Source organism: Lissotriton helveticus, chromosome 8, assembly GCF_964261635.1.
Source record: "Lissotriton helveticus chromosome 8, aLisHel1.1, whole genome shotgun sequence".
In the NCBI taxonomy this organism is placed as follows: domain Eukaryota; kingdom Metazoa; phylum Chordata; class Amphibia; order Caudata; family Salamandridae; genus Lissotriton; species Lissotriton helveticus.
In genome coordinates, this window is record NC_136069.1 from 1,373,883,411 (window position 1) to 1,373,901,713 (window position 18,303).

Genomic DNA, 18,303 nt, shown 5'->3' on the forward strand with positions numbered 1-18,303 from the left:
TAAACATGACAACTTTGTTTCCCCAAGATAAAACTGATCATCAGATTCGTGGAAACAATAGATAGATATTTTACTCAGTCAATCGTGCATGCTTTGTTTCACCAGAGGTGCAGAGAAATAGAGAGACGGGCGTTTTCAATAAAAGTATTTATTGAACAGTCTTCTTTCTCAAGCATAAGAAATTAACTGCTACAATCGTAAAACTGGTTGCAAAATACAATGCATATAGTGTAAAGAGTAGAATAAAATGTAGTGTAGTTCCTATTATCCCAATAGGCTCTGCGCATTGGAATAATACCTTCAATAGTATAGGCCTAGACCAGACGTTAACTAGGTCTACTACTGTCGATATTAGACTTAAAGTTTTGGGTTTGCCAGCTAGCTCAGAGTTCACTAGAAACTTTCTCGAATAGGCAAGGAGGAGTTGAACCTCCCTGGATAGACAAGAAGGGATTTAGTTTCTGACAACCATAGAACATGACAACTTTGCTCTCCCCTAATCAAGAGTGTATCTCTAGAGTCGTGTGAAAACAAAAGACGATTTATTTTACTCAGTCAGTACGTGCATTCTTAGTTTCACCAGATTGTAGAGAAAAGGAAGAGACGGGCGTGTTCAATAAAAGATGGTATTTATTGATCAGTCTCTTTTCTCATACAAGAGAAATGGATCGATATTATTGCAATACTTATGGTTAAGTAAAGTGCATACATTAAAAGCAGAAGTATAAAATAATACTGTAAAAACATTTATATGGTTTCTAAGCCATATGAAGGTTTAAAATGAATAAAATAGATACATACACATATACATTTGACTAATCGTACTCAACTGGTGTTTCTAACTACGCCTACCCCGTGTACCTGACCTAAGCCTAATACGTGGGCGGGAATAGAAAGTTACAGTTTAAGTTAAGTTTGTTTTGCCAAGTGACTGACTAAAGAATTCTCTGGAAGGGGTTATTCAGTTCTGTACCTGGAATCTAGGATGAATGAGGGATGGTATCTCTCGTCTCTGGTCTCGATATTCCAGGCTGCCTGCGAGGGCTACCCAGAAGCGCCAGAGCTGGATTTCTCGGCAGGAGAAAGCAGTGTATCGTTCTCAGCGCGTCAGGAAGGCGGGGCTGCGCCAGCGGGGTCTGCTCTGCTCTGGGCTTCGGCAAGTCTGGCTGCTCCGATCTCGTCACCACCGCGTGTGTTTGCATAGGGCAATATCGGTAATATTTATACCTTTAAGGTGCCGAGATTGACGTAAGGATGGACATAGATACGTCAATAAGGAGGTCATACGACTTGGTCGTTAGCACATTCTTTTGCTGAAGTTCTCGATGAAATCAAAACAATGGCCGCAGGGTTTTTCCCAGGTTGTCATAGGTTTGATTTGTTATGAGAACTCCGTATGCCTTATCAGGGGCTGGAGGAATATCGCTTGTCTAATTAGATGGCAAGCGTTATGACCTAATCAGATAACACGTTCCTGTGCCGTAGTGTGGCTTAATCAGATAACGGTTTCTGCATCATGGGGGTTTTCTGCATCATCGGATGGCTGCTAGTTAACTTTTTAACCAGAATATGGTCAGGAATAGGGGATCGATACAGAACCTATAGGAATACATCACACCCACTCCACGCTAACTATGGACATATTTACTAATCTAGGCATAGTAAAACATACTGTAGAGTATTGTGTATACCTTACCACCCCAAAATACATAAATGCATTTTGAAATTATCAAATATACGGAAAAAGGCAGTCACATGTATTATATGCACTCAAGCTGTAGAATAATGCTAAAGTAATCACGCATATCTATACATTATTGCTAATTGGTATATGAGAATTAACACATGAAATGGCTCTTAATACTGAAAAAAGGTTCGAGACCATTTCATCACAGAATATAATAATAATGAACATACCAGCGGGCAGCTAATGTCTATAAAGTATCTAAAATTAGAAATTTTAGTTCTCTAAGAATAGTTCTTACTTTAAGCAGAAGATAAGTGTCCCGAAAAATTTTAAAAATATTTTGGGGCTGCTGAAAAAAATTGCTGTCTGTGAACTGGAGGGAAAATTGTTCATGTGACTTTATTATTAAAGTTGAAGGCCAAATTCAGGGAACGCCGTGTGCGAGCTTGCTCAAAAGTCTCTATTTCTGCTCTGGTGAGAACATCATATCATTTAGGCTTTCGAAAAAGCTGTCAACAGCTTCCTGGGAAAGTTCCACTAACTCGGAAAAAGGTGTAACCATGCATTCGTGCGCATGCTTGTCTCCATTGACGTTCTGATTAGGATTGCTGACAGAAGGTCGTACCTGATCTATGCTGCTTTCATCTTGAACTTCCCTACCCCTTAATCGTAGTGGTGAAGCTTCCACGAATGCCGTCATCAGGATTGGTAGCCGTTGAGGGCAGCACAAAGCATGAGCCTTGATTGGACTCAACAATGTCTCTGCATCCATTGGCGCATCGGATTGTAGCGTCAGACAGGTGTCTAACACGCATTCTTCTCCGCATAGCAGGCACCTTAATACAGGTAAAACACATCGATGCCACATTGGTCGAAATGATAGAAACCAAGTCATGTTCAGGTCTCTAAGCCGGGATAGTCCCAGGATTTTTGATATCCGGTCCCGGTATCCAATGGCTCGGATTGTTTCTTCCCTTGTCGCAGGTGTTTTGTCTGTGACATGGTTTGCCATAACGAAATATAAGGACTAAGAATAGGATTCCTGCAATTAGTCCCAAAATGAGGGGAAGTCCGCCAAAAATCGAATGGACGAAATCTGGAAAAATACCCAGTATGGCTTTGAATGGTGTTAATGCCATCGAAAATACTGTCTTAAATACTTTTGAGACTCCACTGGTATCAGAAATATTTAAGATTTCATTCAGGATTTCTGCGAAATGTATGGGGGAATTAGTTGATAACAAAGAGTGAATCTCTGCAGTCGTCCTTGCGACTTGGAGATCATACGTTTCTTTTGATGACGTGAGCCTGGTCGGCATCTGAAGAAGCACTGTTTTCATTCTGCTTAAAGTATCTATTCGAATAGAAGTAATTTTCAAGTTGGGCCATGCCCTTGCCTCCCTGTCTGGAAAGGAGCTGGGGAACAATGAGCGTCCACAGCACTTGACCTTCGCAGTCGTAGTTACGAGATAAGGAGTCCCGGGCATAAGACTACAACATCTGCGATCTACAATTAGAATGTAACTCCCATTATAGAGTCTTTGAAAAAATGGTTCTATCTCTGTTGCAGGTGTGCCTAGCTGGTGACATGAAAGGTTATATGAATTCCCTTCACAGGCTCCATGCAAACTAATTCCATTACACAGAAGTGTACCGCTTAGTGACATTGCACAATTATTGCCACTAAGAAACACTTTCTGTCCTTTATTACTGACACATGCATGTGAATAGGGCAAGTTCCATGTTGTTTTAATGTACCCTTTCCCCAATTTTTCGTACATGCCAGCCTGTATATATTTTTGGCAGTATTGAAACCTGAAGGTTGAAATTGGAATATTAATTATCCCATGTATTATCCATTCACTGACAGGTCGTTCTGACATTGTCACGGGTAATCTCTCGAGTTTCTCAATGCTCAGGATTGTATAATCAGCACCCTTCTGTGCCATACTGATTTGTTTATCAGTAAGGTTAAAGATATTAAATAGTGACGTTGTGTTGATTAAACGCCAAGGCACATAGCCTGAACGCAGATTTTGTAACGTCCAGCCAAGCTGTACAATAGAACGCAATTGAGACTGACCGTGTTGTAACAACAGTAAGTCTTGCGATATTATGTCGATTGCTGAAGACACAATGCTGTCCAGAGAAAAAATTCTGGAGGACAGAGTCATTAACCCATTGTCCACTACAGAAAGTGATTTTTCCAAATTAATACGGTCAATTTCCCGTATTCTTTCTGCTGTTTCAATTTGAGTCACCTTCCAGGCCTCGTTGTATGCTGCATATACAGAGGCTGCTATGAAACGTTTTTGACGCTGTTTGCGTGGTCCCATAATGAAATCACGCAAGTCAGCACCATCAGTAAGTAAAGTTAGGTGTTGCTTAATTTCTGCCAGTGTGGAAGTTTGTAGCCATTGAAGGCATAATTTGCCCACACTGTAGGTGGTTATTATCCCTGGGTGTTGTCTTTGGGGATATCTAGGGTCTGGCCTGGTCAATTTGAACCCCTGTGTTTTGTTCAGGAATCTGTCTTGACAGTTATTAGTATCTGTGGGCCAGATCAACCACTGTTTCCAATCAGGATATGTTCTGTTTTGGTTTAATACATAGGTTACGTCTATCTCCTCATCTGTAGAGCTATTGCTGTTCATTGTTGGCTTTGGAATAGATGGTTTATTTAAGTCTTTGATTTTGGCTAGGCCAAGACAGGTAGTTTGTTGAACAGTGTCATTCAAAAATATAATTTGTTCTGGGATCATGCAGGCTCTAAACAAAGATTCTATACCTTGTACTTGCCATTCTTTTGTACCCCAAACACTTTTTACTTCAACATTTTTGTCCCAATAATCAAAACCAAAAGTATTCATTTGTTCAAAAAATGAGTCTGAATAAATCAATTTCGTGTTTGTTATCATGGTCTTTGTCCCTGTCTTATTTGACAATTTAAAATAAAATGTTTCAGCATTACTTGTGTTAAAACCTGAAAAGTATGAATATTTGTCATAAACGATTCTTGAGCTTCCTTTTGGAGGGGTTGCACAATGTTCCCATTGATTATAATTTAAAACATTTCTAGGATGTGCAGATCTATGTAGAAAATGGTTACCATAGTGGTTATAACAGTACATACTATCATAATTTGTAGAACCCTGCAAATAATCATGTTTGGTAAATTTAGCAGACATCACTAAGTCAGACATCATATTATTTATACTTTCAAAGTCCCAATCATCAGCAAATGAGCTTGGTTTTACAAAGTCACTCAATGAGATCTTAATTTGGTGTGGATATTTCAGGATTTCAACCGGACCATAAATTTCGTAGTCAGTGTTGTCCCATGCTACCCCACCCGGTATAGGATTGGCTGTGAAGTTGACTGAAGAAAGTTCTCTTTTCTCGACGTGTGAAGATGTGTGTGGTTTATGGATCAAGTTGATTTTCTGACTTGCTGTGTCCATTTTAGCATATTTTCCCCCAATGAAGCGTCCCAAAGTTAGTACCATGATGAGCCAAAGTATGAGGATAAATGCACCAAAACCCACCCAAAATTCAATCCATGGAGAAATCAGATATGTTTCTTTCAGTTGTTTCAAAAGTTCTTTAGCTTTATCTTTAAAGGTTTTTGTTGATGGCTGTGTTTTTGATTCACTGAAGCCTTCAGAGGAATCATCGAAGTTTATGAAGTAGCCGGATGCAGTTCTGTCAATTGTTCCAATTGCTTCACGATTACTGTTTCTTGCATATTCGTTTGTTACTTCATTGTAGATTGGTGTGTCTCTGCTAAATGTTTTTATTTGGGTTTTCAGAGGTTTAAGTTCCATTGCATTGTTGCATAGTCCTTGTTGTTCTTCTGTAGGCGTTTCGAATGTGATTAGCCTCTTAGTTAGGACCTCTGTATTGGTAGCAAACTTTGGTGTTCTGCTATCGGGAGTTCACTTGGCCTACTATTTGTTATCGGCCACATGATTGTGGTTTTACCAGGTCGATGGATACAACTCGGTTCTCCTTTTTACCAGCAAGCGGCGGTAGTACTACTGATCTTGTCCCGTTGATAGACAAGACAGGAACTGCTTTTCTGTAAGAAGGCCCAAATTCCTTCTTTACCGCGATCTTTTCTCTGACTAGATCCCCGACTTTTGGAATCCAGACAGGTCTTGCTGGGACAGGTGGTGGTTCTTCAGTGGTTGTTGGCTGTTGTTTCAATTTTATGTTGCTCAGGTCTTTTCTTGTTTCGTTTAAGTCCTGTGAAACAGCCAAACGGTCTTTGATATCAAAGCTTTTTTCCTTCACCACTGAAATCTGACTGTCGAGGTCTAAGACTAACATCCTAGTTCCAAATAATAATTCGTACGGACTGAATCCCTTCAGAGAATTTCTTGGCAGGTTATTTAGACTACGTTGGACACTTATTAGATGTTTGACCCACCCAGCTCCCGAACCTAATACCTTTGCTGTTATAGATTGCTTTATGTCACGGTTTTTTCTTTCAACAATTCCGTTCCCCTCAGGGTGAAATGGACAAGAGTACCGCAATGCAATGCCCATGCTGGTCATGGCCTCCTTATAAGCTCGAGAGCTAAAAGCAGGACCCTGGTCAGAATGCAGCATGCCAATTGCGTATGTGCCGATAAAGACTCGCAAATCTTTTATAACAGTTCTGGCGTCAGCCCATCGCTGGGGCCACATCCATATGAATCTCGTGCATGAATCCACTGCGACCAAGATATATTTATAGTTACCATCCCTTTGTAAGGGACCACAGTGGTCCAGATAAACACAGGCTAATGGTTTATCTGAGATTAGAAGGGGCGTCTGTGCTGGTCGTCTCACCGTTGATACTTCCATTCTTTGACATATTTCACATTCTAAAACATAGTTCCTTGTTTGTCTTCTCATTTGTGGCCACCAGTATCTCTGTTTTAATAATGATACTGTGGCTGAGACGCCAGCATGTATAGAAGCAAGCCCTTCGTGTGCCGCTATTATCAGTCCTAACCTATGTTCCATGTTTGGAATTGCCCTATCCCCCACTCCAGGGATTCGAGCAAAAGGAACATTGTTTGCATCAGTTATGTATGAGTATTTTACTGGAAAGCCTTTCGGGAGTGTTTCTATCGAATCCTTTTCTGTAGCGCTGACAGCCTGTAATATTTCGCTGTCTATTTTTGTTTTTGACCGTGTGATGGCAGCTACGGAAGCCGTTTGCACAGCTGCCTTCGCGGCCTCATCAGCCAATGAATTCCCTGCAACGTGAACGCCATCACGTTGATGACTCAGTGTGTGTATCACGTGAGTCTTTGGTAGTTCTTTTTGTAACAGAACTACTTGTTCCCAGAGCATTTTATGCTTGATTGTGCCTCCTTTTGCATCCTTAAAACCATTCTGAAGCCAGATCTGCAAGTATTCATTGTAAGACTGAACGCAATAATACGAATCGCACACTATGAGTGTGGGGAATTCTCGATCGGTATTTTCAAGCGCCATCTTGAATGCCAGTAGTTCAGCTCGCTGAGCTGTACAATCTCCTAGGGATTGTGTTTTAGTGACGGCTGGTTCAAATTTTCCTTCGTGCCAGCGACCTTTAACAATCGCGCACGCAGCACTGTAAGCTTGTTTAGCCCCCACTGCGGGTTGTGCTGATCCGTCTGTATATATTATACAGCCGTAATGTTCTAGAGGCAGAATTTCGGTCGGCGGAGGACATTCAAATTCATATTGGAGAAATTCTTGTGTTTTTAAGTTAGGATCAAATTCGTATGCCACGTCTGTTGCAGCAAGAGAATTAGCCCATTGTATCCATCTCGGATGGAGCGCTTTAGCATTTGGAATGCTTGCTTTTGTCACAGCCTCTAGTGCTGGTATCGGTGTCACGATTATTATTCGTTTACCTTGTGCCAGGGCTCGTTCTTTTGCTATAGCTGTCTGTGTTGCAGTTAGAATTTTTTCCGTTGGGCTAAATTTCATTTCAGCCTTAGTGTACAAGTGTGATTTGAATGCAATTGGTACCTTTTCTCCCTCATTAGAGGTCAGGTATGTGAATCCGCATCTTCCTGGGATGACTCGAATCACAAGATTGCGTGTGTTATCACGTGTTTCTAATTTTGTTTAAATTAACCGGTCTGTTTGTAAGGATCTCAGAATTTCTGTGTGTATTTGAGTCCAATTGGTTCTTTTAAAATCTGGTTTTATTAGATCATAAAGGGGTTTGACCCTTTCTGTGTAATTTGCAATGTATGTTCTTCCGAAATTTAGGAAGCCTAGAATTGACTGTAGGTTTTTTAGTGTTCTAGGTGCTTGGATTACGGCACATTTCTCTAGGAAATTGTCAGCCAGGCTTTTGCCTTCACTTGATAATTCATATCCTAAGAACAGGACTGTCAGATGGGCAATTCTGGATTTTTTAAAGTTGAATTTGTAACCCTCTGCTGCGAACCCAAGTATTATGGTGTTCACCCTCTTCAAGTGAGTATCCAAGTCATCATCTGTTAGGTATATGTCGTCGACATAAGATAATGCTTCGTCATCATATGTTTGTAGTAATTCTGTTACTCTCGCTGAGAATACTCCCGGGCTGTTCTTGTACCCCTGGGCTAACCGACAGAATTGTTTTTGAGTGCCATTTATAGAGAACGCAGACAAATATCTGCTCTCTGGTGCTATGTTTTGACAAAAGAATCCATTAGAGATGTCTAATGTTGTTTTGTATTTTTTGCGCACTATGTTATTCATTAGTGCAGCACTATGCGAGTTTTGCACTGCAAAAGTTTTGCAACATGAGTTAAGGTGTCGGTAATCCAAAACTAGACGATATGAATTGTCTGGTTTGGAGACCGGAAACAAAGGGTTGTTCATTTGTGAGGTGCAAGTTTCAATCACCCCCTGGTATTCTAGCTGATCTAGGATTTCTTTTACCTGTTTTCTAGCTTCTTGCTTAATTGGGTACTGTCTTTGTGCAGTAGGTTGTGATTTTAACTGGATTTTGTGAGGAGGAGAGTCCTCATCCCATCCTACGTGATTTTTATATAAAGCAGGAGCTTGAGCTACTGCCCACTTTCTAGCAAGTGTGTATTTTTTATGAATTGGGATATGATTTGAGAAGGCAGGCATAATTATTTCTTCGCCATGAGGGCAATCCCTGACAAACTCTGGTGGCCAGTCTTTTTCAGCTAGAAGGATGTCATAGCCCTTGGAGAGATTATCCCAGAATAGTCCCCTTATTTTTCTAGTCTTATCCCCCTCTATACGTAATGTTATTTCATATATTTTGTGAGGTTTGCTAACTCTGGTGTCTGCAGTTTCAACTTGAAGATATTCATTCGTGTCCACTGTCTCCAGATGATTCACAAGGACTTTGCGAGCTATGCTCACTTCTGCTGCGCTGTCTAGCATTGTCTGAGCCCATTCTCTGTTTTTCAGTTGTGTCCTCAGAATTCTCGGCATTGTTAACTATTTTAATAATGGCTACCTTCTTTTTTGGAAATTGTAATTTCTTTTTTAGATGAGCAGGTTCCTTGTCTTTGGACTTGGCGTGCTCTTCTCTTTGTTCGGATCGTCCTCTTCTTTCCGATTTCTGCGAGGAAGTCTGAAAAGATTGAGAGGGACGTGTATCAATGTCTTGATATCTATCATGATTCAGAAAAGGGGGTGGTGATGAACAGAGTGTCTGAATTAAGCAGACCACTCTTACTCAGTCCAAAGATCAGGGCTTGATCCATCACCGTTATTTAGCTCACTGCCCCATCCCAGCTCAGAACCTGGCTATATGCAAATTAGTCTGTCCCTGGCCCAGTGCATCATGGGAACAGGGCAGACCAAACTACCAAGCCAATTCTTCACCAGAAAGGAGACAAGCTACCGGGGACCGGTTTCTGGCATTTCAGCCTCGTCGGCCCGGCTTGCTTGAATCCTGATGGAGCAGTGAGCAAGGGACTCATGTCTGAGTATACCCTGCCACACTTATAGTGGCCAAAAACGATTCAGAAAAGGGGTTGGTGATGAACAGAGTGTCTGAATTAAGCAGACCACTCTTACCCAGTCCAAAGATCAGGGCTTGATCCATCACCGTTATTTAGCTCACTGCCCCATCCCAGCTCAAAACCTGGCTATATGCAAATTAGTCTGTCCCTGGCCCAGTGCATCATGGGAACAGGGCAGACCAAACAACCAAGCCAATTCTTCACCAGAAAGGAGACAAGCTACCGGGGACCGGTTTCTGGCATTTCAGCCTCGTCGGCCCGGCTTGCTTGAATCCTGATGGAGCAGTGAGCAAGGGACTCATGTCTGAGTATACCCTGCCACACTTATAGTGGCCAAAAACGATTCAGAAAAGGGGGTGGTGATGAACAGAGTGTCTGAATTAAGCAGACCACTCTTACCCAGTCCAAAGATCAGGGCTTGATCCATCACCGTTATTTAGCTCACTGCCCCATCCCAGCTCAGAACCTGGCTATATGCAAATTAGTCTGTCCCTGGCCCAGTGCATCATGGGAACAGGGCAGACCAAACTACCAAGCCAATTCTTCACCAGAAAGGAGACAAGCTACCGGGGACCGGTTTCTGGCATTTCAGCCTCGTCTGCCCGCTTGCTTGAATCCTGATGGAGCAGTGAGCAAGGGACTCATGTCTGAGTATACCCTGCCACACTTATAGTGGCAAAAACGATTCAGAAAAGGGGGTGGTGATGAACAGAGTGTCTGAATTAAGCAGACCACTCTTACCCAGTCCAAAGATCAGGGCTTGATCCATCACCGTTATTTAGCTCACTGCCCCATCCCAGCTCAGAACCTGGCTATATGCAAATTAGTCTGTCCCTGGCCCAGTGCATCATGGGAACAGGGCAGACCAAACTACCAAGCCAATTCTTCACCAGAAAGGAGACAAGCTACCGGGGACCGGTTTCTGGCATTTCAGCCTCGTCGGCCCGGCTTGCTTGAATCCTGATGGAGCAGTGAGCAAGGGACTCATGTCTGAGTATACCCTGCCACACTTATAGTGGCCAAAAACGATTCAGAAAAGGGGGTGGTGATGAACAGAGTGTCTGAATTAAGCAGACCACTCTTACCCAGTCCAAAGATCAGGGCTTGATCCATCACCGTTATTTAGCTCACTGCCCCATCCCAGCTCAGAACCTGGCTATATGCAAATTAGTCTGTCCCTGGCCCAGTGCATCATGGGAACAGGGCAGACCAAACTACCAAGCCAATTCTTCACCAGAAAGGAGACAAGCTACCGGGGACCGGTTTCTGGCATTTCAGCCTCGTCGGCCCGGCTTGCTTGAATCCTGATGGAGCAGTGAGCAAGGGACTCATGTCTGAGTATACCCTGCCACACTTATAGTGGCCAAAAACGATTCAGAAAAGGGGGTGGTGATGAACAGAGTGTCTGAATTAAGCAGACCACTCTTACCCAGTCCAAAGATCAGGGCTTGATCCATCACCGTTATTTAGCTCACTGCCCCATCCCAGCTCAGAACCTGGCTATATGCAAATTAGTCTGTCCCTGGCCCAGTGCATCATGGGAACAGGGCAGACCAAACTACCAAGCCAATTCTTCACCAGAAAGGAGACAAGCTACCGGGGACCGGTTTCTGGCATTTCAGCCTCGTCGGCCCGGCTTGCTTGAATCCTGACGGAGCAGTGAGCAAGGGACTCATGTCTGAGTATACCCTGCCACACTTATAGTGGCCAAAAACGATTCAGAAAAGGGGGTGTTGATGAACAGAGTGTCTGAATTAAGCAGACCACTCTTACCCAGTCCAAAGATCAGGGCTTGATCCATCACCGTTATTTAGCTCACTGCCCCATCCCAGCTCAGAACCTGGCTATATGCAAATTAGTCTGTCCCTGGCCCAGTGCATCATGGGAACAGGGCAGACCAAACTACCAAGCCAATTCTTCACCAGAAAGGAGACAAGCTACCGGGGACCGGTTTCTGGCATTTCAGCCTCGTCGGCCCGGCTTGCTTGAATCCTGATGGAGCAGTGAGCAAGGGACTCATGTCTGAGTATACCCTGCCACACTTATAGTGGCCAAAAATGATTCAGAAAAGGGGGTGGTGATGAACAGAGTGTCGGAATTAAGCAGACCACTCTTACCCAGTCCAAAGATCAGGGCTAAGCGTGGAAGGGTATACTCAGATGTGAGTCCCTTGCTCATTGCACCATCAGGATTCAAGCAAGCCGGGCCGAAGATGCCTGAAATGGCAGAAACCGGTCCCCGGAAGCTTGTTTCCTTCCCAGTGTAAGAATTGGCTGTTGTAGTCTGGTCTGCTCTGTTCCCATGATGCACTGGGCCAGGGACAGACTAATTTGCATACAGCCAGGTTCTGAAACTGGGATGGTGCAATGAGCTAAAAAACGGTGTTGGATCTAGCCCTGATCTCTTGACTGGGTGAGAGTACTCTGCTTAATTCAGAGACTCTGTCCATCACCACCCCTTGTTGTAAATAATTTTGTCCACCCCAAGCGTGGAAGGGTATACTCAGATGTGAGTCCCTTGCTCATTGCACCATCAGGATTCAAGCAAGCCGGGCCGAAGACGCCTGAAATGGCAGAAACCGGTCCCCGGAATCTTGTTTCCTTCCCAGTGTAAGAATTGGCTGTTGTAGTCTGGTCTGCCCTGTTCCCATGATGCACTGGGCCTTGGACAGACTAATTTGCATACAGCCAGGTTCTGAAACTGGGATGGTGCAATGAGCTAAAAAACGGTGTTGGATCTAGCCCTGATCTCTTGACTGGGTGAGAGTACTCTGCTTAATTCAGAGACTCTGTCCATCACCACCCCTTGTTGTAAATAATTTTGTCCACCCTAAGCGTGGAAGGGTATACTCAGATGTGAGTCCCTTGCTCATTGCACCATCAGGATTCAAGCAAGCCGGGCCGAAGACGCCTGAAATGGCAGAAACCGGTCCCCGGAAGCTTGTTTCCTTCCCAGTGTAAGAATTGGCTGTTGTAGTCTGGTCTGCCCTGTTCCCATGATGCACTGGGCCAGGGACAGACTAATTTGCATACAGCCAGGTTCTGAAACTGGGATGGTGCAATGAGCTAAAAAACGGTGTTGGATCTAGCCCTGATCTCTTGACTGGGTGAGAGTACTCTGCTTAATTCAGAGACTCTGTCCATCACCACCCCTTGTTGTAAATAATTTTGTCCACCCTAAGCGTGGAAGGGTATACTCAGATGTGAGTCCCTTGCTCATTGCACCATCAGGATTCAAGCAAGCCGGGCCGAAGACGCCTGAAATGGCAGAAACCGGTCCCCGGAAGCTTGTTTCCTTCCCAGTGTAAGAATTGGCTGTTGTAGTCTGGTCTGCCCTGTTCCCATGATGCACTGGGCCAGGGACAGACTAATTTGCATACAGCCAGGTTCTGAAACTGGGATGGTGCAATGAGCTAAAAAACGGTGTTGGATCTAGCCCTGATCTCTTGACTGGGTGAGAGTACTCTGCTTAATTCAGAGACTCTGTCCATCACCACCCCTTGTTGTATATAATTTTGTCCACCCTAAGCGTGGAAGGGTATACTCAGATGTGAGTCCCTTGCTCATTGCACCATCAGGATTCAAGCAAGCCGGGCCGAAGACGCCTGAAATGGCAGAAACCGGTCCCCGGAAGCTTGTTTCCTTCCCAGTGTAAGAATTGGCTGTTGTAGTCTGGTCTGCCCTGTTCCCATGATGCACTGGGCCAGGGACAGACTAATTTGCATACAGCCAGGTTCTGAAAATGGGATGGTGCAATGAGCTAAAAAACGGTGTTGGATCTAGCCCTGATCTCTTGACTGGGTGAGAGTACTCTGCTTAATTCAGAGACTCTGTCCATCACCACCCCTTGTTGTAAATAATTTTGTCCACCCTAAGCGTGGAAGGGTATACTCAGACGTGAGTCCCTTGCTCATTGCACCATCAGGATTCAAGCAAGCCGGGCCGAAGACGCCTGAAATGGCAGAAACCGGTCCCCGGAAGCTTGTTTCCTTCCCAGTGTAAGAATTGGCTGTTGTAGTCTGGTCTGCCCTGTTCCCATGATGCACTGGGCCAGGGACAGACTAATTTGCATACAGCCAGGTTCTGAAACTGGGATGGTGCAATGAGCTAAAAAACGGTGTTGGATCTAGCCCTGATCTCTTGACTGGGTGAGAGTACTCTGCTTAATTCAGAGACTCTGTCCATCACCACCCCTTGTTGTAAATAATTTTGTCCACCCTAAGCGTGGAAGGGTATACTCAGATGTGAGTCCCTTGCTCATTGCACCATCAGGATTCAAGCAAGCCGGGCCGAAGACGCCTGAAATGGCAGAAACCGGTCCCCGGAAGCTTGTTTCCTTCCCAGTGTAAGAATTGGCTGTTGTAGTCTGGTCTGCCCTGTTCCCATGATGCACTGGGCCTTGGACAGACTAATTTGCATACAGCCAGGTTCTGAAACTGGGATGGTGCAATGAGCTAAAAAACGGTGTTGGATCTAGCCCTGATCTCTTGACTGGGTGAGAGTACTCTGCTTAATTCAGAGACTCTGTCCATCACCACCCCTTGTTGTAAATAATTTTGTCCACCCTAAGCGTGGAAGGGTATACTCAGATGTGAGTCCCTTGCTCATTGCACCATCAGGATTCAAGCAAGCCGGGCCGAAGACGCCTGAAATGGCAGAAACCGGTCCCCGGAAGCTTGTTTCCTTCCCAGTGTAAGAATTGGCTGTTGTAGTCTGGTCTGCCCTGTTCCCATGATGCACTGGGCCAGGGACAGACTAATTTGCATACAGCCAGGTTCTGAAACTGGGATGGTGCAATGAGCTAAAAAAACGGTGTTGGATCTAGCCCTGATCTCTTGACTGGGTGAGAGTACTCTGCTTAATTCAGAGACTCTGTCCATCACCACCCCTTGTTGTAAATAATTTTGTCCACCCTAAGCGTGGAAGGGTATTCTCAGATGTGAGTCCCTTGCTCATTGCACCATCAGGATTCAAGCAAGCCGGGCCGAAGACGCCTGAAATGGCAGAAACCGGTCCCCGGAAGCTTGTTTCCTTCCCAGTGTAAGAATTGGCTGTTGTAGTCTGGTCTGCCCTGTTCCCATGATGCACTGGGCCAGGGACAGACTAATTTGCATACAGCCAGGTTCTGAAACTGGGATGGTGCAATGAGCTAAAAAACGGTGTTGGATCTAGCCCTGATCTCTTGACTGGGTGAGAGTACTCTGCTTAATTCAGAGACTCTGTCCATCACCACCCCTTGTTGTAAATAATTTTGTCCACCCTAAGCGTGGAAGGGTATACTCAGATGTGAGTCCCTTGCTCATTGCACCATCAGGATTCAAGCAAGCCGGGCCGAAGACGCCTGAAATGGCAGAAACCGGTCCCCGGAAGCTTGTTTCCTTCCCAGTGTAAGAATTGGCTGTTGTAGTCTGGTCTGCCCTGTTCCCATGATGCACTGGGCCAGGGACAGACTAATTTGCATACAGCCAGGTTCTGAAACTGGGATGGTGCAATGAGCTAAAAAACGGTGTTGGATCTAGCCCTGATCTCTTGACTGGGTGAGAGTACTCTGCTTAATTCAGAGACTCTGTCCATCACCACCCCTTGTTGTAAATAATTTTGTCCACCCTAAGCGTGGAAGGGTATACTCAGATGTGAGTCCCTTGCTCATTGCACCATCAGGATTCAAGCAAGCCGGGTCGAAGACGCCTGAAATGGCAGAAACCGGTCCCCGGAAGCTTGTTTCCTTCCCAGTGTAAGAATTGGCTGTTGTAGTCTGGTCTGCCCTGTTCCCATGATGCACTGGGCCAGGGACAGACTAATTTGCATACAGCCAGGTTCTGAAACTGGGATGGTGCAATGAGCTAAAAAACGGTGTTGGATCTAGCCCTGATCTCTTGACTGGGTGAGAGTACTCTGCTTAATTCAGAGACTCTGTCCATCACCACCCCTTGTTGTAAATAATTTTGTCCACCCTAAGCGTGGAAGGGTATACTCAGATGTGAGTCCCTTGCTCATTGCACCATCAGGATTCAAGCAAGCCGGGCCGAAGACGCTTGAAATGGCAGAAACCGGTCCCCGGAAGCTTGTTTCCTTCCCAGTGTAAGAATTGGCTGTTGTAGTCTGGTCTGCCCTGTTCCCATGATGCACTGGGCCAGGGACAGACTAATTTGCATACAGCCAGGTTCTGAAACTGGGATGGTGCAATGAGCTAAAAAACGGTGTTGGATCTAGCCCTGATCTCTTGACTGGGTGAGAGTACTCTGCTTAATTCAGAGACTCTGTCCATCACCACCCCTTGTTGTTGATATCTATCAGGCTTCTTTATATTATCCCTATTTCTAAGGTTATATCTTTTCCCAGAGGGGTCACTTTGGGGTGACCTGTGTCTTTGGTTCGGAGATTTTTCTCTCCGCCGAGGAGATCTTCCTCTGGACTGGAATTTCTTTTCTTTAGGATTGGAGTGTTTGTTTCCATCCCAGCTCTTTTTTGGTGATGTTGAATTATTATTAAAAAATATTTTTTCAGGACTTTCAATCAGTTGTGGTTTTACTGGTATTCCACCTAAACTATCTCTACCTAGTTCCTCATAGGATTTTTCTATGATTCTGGCAATTTCAGCTGGTTGGTCTGCTATATCTGTCTCTTTTAACCTTTGGCGGATCGCCACGTTTGCAGCTTCTCCCTTTATGTTGGCTAATAATATTGCCGAGACCTGCTTGAAGTCTTTTAGTAATTTCATACCAAGAGTTAAAGCGGGTTCTGGACCGTATTCATCTTGAATTTGTTTTAGCACATCTGGTATTACCGAAATGGATGGAACACCATGCGTTTTTGTGTAAATGGAAGCAAAGACTGTACCCCAAGTGTCACAGTCCTCCACGTGTGGTGCGATTCCCATTGGAAGACAGATAGTCAGAATCCTGTGTTTTTCTAACTGGATGGTGTCTGGGAACACCGCCTCTATTTGGGTGATTTTCTGTGCTAGCCAGAATGGTATTTGTTCCCGTTTAGCCGGTACTTTACCTAGGCAGGACTGTATGTTCTGTGGTGTAATTTTATTTGTGTTCCCCTGGTGAGGGGTCAGCTGTGGAATTTTAATTGCTTGGATTGTTGAAGTCCGCATCACATATTGGACTAATTGTCTATGTAATTTTATTAATTGTTTTAGCTGTGTTAAAAGCTCTGCTGTAGACATCCCGTCGATGTCTGGATGTGGTGTGTATCCGGCTAGGACCGGCCACGTTGCTCCTGGTCTACCTAAGGGACCGAGCCTGGTGATGTGATTATTATGTTTTAGGGCGCCATTAAATAAGAGCAGGTGCTCTTGAAATTTAAGTGGTACTTCCACCTCCTCGAAAGGAGTGTACGTATCAGGAGGTTCCTCTATTTTGTAATAGTGGAAGTACTTTGTTACAGCATTTGCTGCTGGAAAGTTTATCCATGTGTAGAATACCTCTGTCTGCCAATATTCGTGTGCCTCAATTACGAATATGACTGTGCCACCTCTGGGTGTCAGTCCATTTTCTATAAGTTTTAAGGTTATAGATTTCCTTGTGTTGACCGGGATGATTATTATACCCGGGTCTGCTTTCTGCATAGCAGTATCAGCTTCTGCGAGTTCAGTTGCTATTCTAACTGTCTCTCTTTCATCATCACTGTCTACCATTTTACCGACAGGAAGGTTTTTTCTTTTGTTTGCAGATCAGGTTTCTTATGGAAACAAAGATTAGATGCACAATATTTTGGAACAGTGTATCCTTCAACGTTGACTAAACCAAGAACCATACATAGGAGTTCCCTCCTGCGAGGTCTGGCGGATATGACCTTTCACCCACTCCAGACGTCTTTGGAGTATTATGGGAAAAAGGGGTCTGAGTGAAAAAGCACGACTGAGTTACTCTAAATGTCTTGCGTTAGTTTTATCGCCTTATCCAAACGAGTTGGGCGCCATGTAGTGTAGTTCCTATTATCCCAATAGGCTCTGCGCATTGGAATAATACCTTCAATAGTATAGGCCTAGACCAGACGTTAACTAGGTCTACTACTGTCGATATTAGACTTAAAGTTTTGGGTTTGCCAGCTAGCTCAGAGTTCACTAGAAACTTTCTCGAATAGGCAAGGAGGAGTTGAACCTCCCTGGATAGACAAGAAGGGATTTAGTTTCTGACAACCATAGAACATGACAACTTTGCTCTCCCCTAATCAAGAGTGTATCTCTAGAGTCGTGTGAAAACAAAAGACGATTTATTTTACTCAGTCAGTATGTGCATTCTTAGTTTCACCAGATTGTAGAGAAAAGGAAGAGACGGGCGTGTTCAATAAAAGATGGTATTTATTGATCAGTCTCTTTTCTCATACAAGAGAAATGGATCGATATTATTGCAATACTTATGGTTAAGTAAAGTGCATACATTAAAAGCAGAAGTATAAAATAATACTGTAAAAACATTTATATGGTTTCTAAGCCATATGAAGGTTTAAAATGAATAAAATAGATACATACACATATACATTTGACTAATCGTACTCAACTGGTGTTTCTAACTACGCCTACCCCGTGTACCTGACCTAAGCCTAATACGTGGGCGGGAATAGAAAGTTACAGTTTAAGTTAAGTTTGTTTTGCCAAGTGACCGACTAAAGAATTCTCTGGAAG